Source organism: Octopus bimaculoides, chromosome 1 (genome assembly GCF_001194135.2).
Source record: "Octopus bimaculoides isolate UCB-OBI-ISO-001 chromosome 1, ASM119413v2, whole genome shotgun sequence".
Classification (NCBI taxonomy): domain Eukaryota; kingdom Metazoa; phylum Mollusca; class Cephalopoda; order Octopoda; family Octopodidae; genus Octopus; species Octopus bimaculoides.
In genome coordinates this window covers 23,246,203-23,251,426 of record NC_068981.1, presented here as the reverse complement: position 1 = coordinate 23,251,426, position 5,224 = coordinate 23,246,203, and positions in this window count along the sequence as shown.

Sequence of the window (5,224 nt, the reverse complement as noted above, 5' to 3'; positions counted from 1 at the left end):
ATATATATATATATATATATATAACCATATCCTTCTTTCTATCCTTTGACCGTGTGTCATTGAGCATTTGTCGGTGACGTCGCAACAAGATTTCATCAGTTTTCTCGGTTTTCTGTTGCCCTCTGTGAGTCTGCGAAATAGAGGTCTCTTTGATGGCCAGGTATGGATGGATGGATGGATGGATGGATGGATGGATGGATGGATGGATGGATGGATGTGCGGACAGATAGACGGATATGTTTTAAACAAAAATGAACTGAAGAAAAGCTAATTCAGGGAGTCCAGCATCTTGTATTATACACAAATGCACAGTAAAATATCAAGTTACCTTACAACATAATAAACTTTGATTTATGAAAATTATCTCAGTATCCAGATGAAAGGTATCATAATTATATTAAATTGCTAATTAAGGCTAGTTCCACTTGAGAAGAATCAAGATTTTCTCCAAAGTAGACATACCATTAAGGAAAATGGACAGGCTTATTGTCTGGAGAAAAGAGGACAATTGTGGACATTAGTTTCTGGCTCAATAATCATCATCAGCACGAAAGTTATCCGACTTTATCTCCAGCAGCCAAGGGACTTTAGGGAGTTCTTTATAAGACGGTTGAGTTTATTTTTCTAATTTCCTTTGGTTTGTGCTGTGTATTATATGTAACAGTGATACCTTGTGATACTATTATGTCTACGCTAACAATTAGGATCATAAAGTTTGCCACAAACATGCTTGCTTAAGATTTTCTAAATTACATTAATTATCTTTATTTAGAAGCTTAACTTCGAGTTTGTTGAGTAAATCTTTAATTCAGGTGTCTTTGTAATATATTATTAATGGTAATTTATGATCGGTGCAATGCTTGTGTTAGATTCAATCATTTTTCTTTTCTTTTTACTATATTTTGTTGTATTATATAGACAATGTATATTGTTCATGTCAGATACTTTGTCTTGTTCGCCTTTTTAAATGTCTTTACCATTTATTATATCTGTTGTTACTAATTTTCTCTACTAAATTATTTATTCGCTATTTGTTATATTCTCTTAATTTCTTTTTTGTGGCTCTTTTGTGGAAGAGTATTTCAAACCAGCTTATATAAGTTGGGATTTTATAACTCAACGTTCTATAACTAACTGAATAGTCACTAGTTTTATGTGTATGTAGGCATTTAATGATATTTTAAATGTATGTTTATGTAATATATGCTGTGCCTATTTATGTGTTTACGTTTACATTTAAAAATTCATTTGTTGGTGCATCTGTAATTTTACTCAAACTATACTCCATATTAAAGAGGAGAATACAGTTATTTTCTTATTTCTGTTTTTAGTATATTGATTTTTTTTTTATCATATGTCCTCCGAGTTAGGTGGTAGATCTAATCCCTCGTCCGGTTCAACACAATTATTTGGTACTTTGGGTAGAGGAGATCCTTCAGTAGAGTCCACTTTGTTTCAAGTACTCGAGCCATCAGTCAATGAAGCCCTATAGATCATAGGTACACCCTTCACTCAAACTATATGATAAAAAATAAACTACAATTAATATATCCTCTATATACCTTGTACAATTTGTGAATTATTTTGTAAATGGCATTTTTTTTATTTGAAGAAGTAAAACATTGTAAACGTCGATGGAAGCAGAAATGCTATTGTCACTTCTTCCTTATGAATTGTGGTTTTGGCAATGGGAAAAAGAACTTTACTTGTGTAAAACAACAATAGTTTTCTAACAATATTTGATAGTGTTAAAGCGGCGTGTTGGCAGTAACGTTAGCACGCCGAACGAAATGCTTAGCAGTATTTCGTCTGCTGTTACGTTCTGAGTTCAAATTCCCCCGAGGTTGACTTTGCCTTTCATCTTTTCTGGGTCGATAAATTAAGTACCAGTTGCGTACTGGGGTCGATCTTATCGACTGGCCCCTCCCCAAAAATTTCGGGCCTTGTGCCTAGAGTAGAAAAGAGTATTTGATAGTGTAGTGTTGGTTTTACAGTAATACTAGATGTACAAAGATATTTTCTAGTACTGTTGCCATTACCCTTGCAGGGACGTTAGGGAAAAAGATTGCTACCCTTTCCATTGACCAAGTTAAAGATGTTTCCAATGTAGCTGTTTCTTCTAAGAACTCATTCGATGAACATACATTTATTTCTTTCGCATATGCTGCTTAATAAATATCATACACTTTATTGTTATGGGGACCTTTATTCTTTTACTTGTTTCAGGAATTAGACTATGGTCATGTTGGGGCGCACACACACGTATGTATGTATGTATATATATATATATATATATATATATATGCACTTTTTCTCTCTCCTTGTTTCTCTCCTTGTCTCTTTCTGTGTTCCTTTCTGTAGAAGAGCGTAGGCTCGAAACGTTAAAGACTTCTTCTGTTCCCGAGCGTTATACTAATACATCTATTTGTCTTCGTGTGTTGTTTTTGTGTGAATTCTCCCAATATATATATATATATATATATATATATATATATATATATACATGTATGTATTTATGTATTTATGTGTATACACACGCACACGTTGGTCTTCTTTCATTTCAGTTTCCTTCGACCAAATCCGCTTTGGACAGCCCGAGGCTATAGTAAAAGACACTTGTCCAAGTTGCCACGCAGTGGGACTGAACCTTGGACCATGTGATTGCGAAGCAAACTACTTACCACACAGCCACGCCTGCGCCTATGTTATATTTTGGAAAGTACAGGGTTACGTTTTCCGTGGGATTTTACATAGAACCTGGGATTAATTTCTCTTCAATGCAGCAATTGTTATAGTCGCTGTTGCTTCTGCTGCTATTTCTACTACTATTGCTGTTATGGCTGCTGTTGCTGTTGCCGCCAATGTTGTTGATGTTGTTGTCATTGTGTCAGCTTTGATCGATCAGAGGGACTTGTTATCAAGGTATTCAGGTAATAAGCATTTTGTCTTTTAATAACATATAGGACTGCATCATTCCCTCTGTTCTTTCAAGATAGTAAAGCGTGTGATTTGAGGGAGAATTGGTTGCTATTTCTCACGGGTTAAACAATCACGTAGAGGTCCGTCATTATTTTATCCTTCGTCTGAGAGAATGAAAAAAGTTAAATGGCAATAATTTGTGTTTTGCAACTGTAATTAATCTATTAAGCTTAATTATTAATTGAAGAGTGTATTCCCTTTCTTAATTCTTATTAATTTTAATAAAACTTTCGTAGTCTGCCTTACCATGTTTTTGACCAGAACTGTAATTTGAAAAGTAATTATTTTCACTACTGTTGCTTTAATATTATTAATTAATACAAACTCCTCGGCATCTTTCATCATGTATGCTGTCTTTATTAAGTAGATTGGAATATTCAATAACGTCTTCCGTCTATAATGATGAATACATTGGCTCTTTTCATTTTCGTATAATGCAATTTGTAGCTCTGTTTTCCAGACCATGCACCGATACAGCTGTTTTGGGTTGAATGCTTATTTTCATTGTTCTGTTTATTGCTTTCACTTCGGTCTAAATCTTTCAATTTGGTGTCCATTTTTCTATATGATACATAACGTCCTCTAGGCATTGATGGAGTTGTTTGAATTTTGCTTTCTCTGATTTAGTGATATTTTCTTATCTGCTTAATTGTTTTATAATGGAACTAGTGAACAATAACATAGTCGATTATTGTCTTCCAATGATTCTATCAAAGACGGTGAGAGTTACAAGGAAGTATCTCCGTGACTCAGTGCAGAACAAATGCCACAAAGGTTTTCATTCGTAAAACCCTGTATGTATATGTGTGTGTGTGTGTGTGTGTGTGTGTGTGTGTTTTCATGCGTATATGTATGTGTGTGTGTATTTTCTCACCACTGTTTGTATCATTCTTTAATATCCATAAATGGCACACACTTTCATACACATGCATACACATTTATACATGTACATACATGTATAAATATATAAATGTGAACAGCTGTACGCGTGTTTATGTATGTATAATGTCACATTGATTATGAGTGAGAATTATACTAAGGGTACGCGCATCTGTGGGGTATTCAGCCATGTACACGCTAATTCAATGAATAGGTAATTCACCGAATACTCAACGTCGAACTCACCGGATATCCCTTCATGTGTACATATATGGATCTGAGGTGTATGGTTAACAAGCTCGTTTTGTTACTGCATGATTTGGGGTTCAATCTCACTACGTGACACCTTGGATAACTGTCTTCTGCTATAACCGCGGCCTTGTGAATGAATTTGGTAAACGCCGTGTGTGTGTGTGTGTGTGTGTGTGTGTGTGTGTGCGTGTGTGTGTGTGTGTGTGTGTGTGTGTGTTTGAGTTTGTCTTCTACTGCTTGATAAACCGCCGGTGTTGGTTTGTTTGAGACGCTGTAAGCTAGTGATTTGACAAATGAGAACGATAGTATAAGTATCAGATCGTAAAAAAAAAAACAGTTCTGGGGTTGATTTATTCGACTATCACTCTTCAACGTGATGCTCACCGTTGCCACAATCAAATGACTGAAGCTAGTAAAATGGAAAAAGAAATATGAGCGGCTTTCCTACACTTTTCGTCATCAAATTCCAACTCCCAGGCAAGAGGCTGTAGTGGAATCCAACCTGGAACTATATGATTACGAAGAAAATTTCTTAGCTGTACTACCATGATATTCAGTGCTTGAATATCGTAGTAGGATGGATAGAAAGGTCATGGCTGAAACACTTTATAAATGCACCGTCCTCAACACGTTATACAATTCTACAACTATATATATAGGGTCAACTATAAATTTTAAACATACATAAATACATGCATAGATATGCGACTCTGTGTGTGTGTATACTGTTATGGATTCGAGGGTTTCAGTTATTTATGAGTTGATTTCTTAATTTCACTAGAATATAATGGTGAAACACTTCCGAAATTCTCTTCAATATTTTCAATACGTATCTCATTTTGTTCACTTCCTTTTTCATGTGAATCGACCCTCGTCTGCGTGTGTATAAATCATGGTGTACCTATGCGCGTAGACACGAGTGGGTACATACATACATAAATACATAAATACATACGTAGATATGCGATTCTGTGTGCCTCTGTGCGTGCTCGCGCGTGTGTACAGCGATGGATTCGAGGGTTTTGTTTATTTACGAGTTGATTTCTTAATTTCACCGCAGTATAAAAACCTGTAATTGTGATACTTAATGCTTGCGGGGTGGGGGGTAATCGAA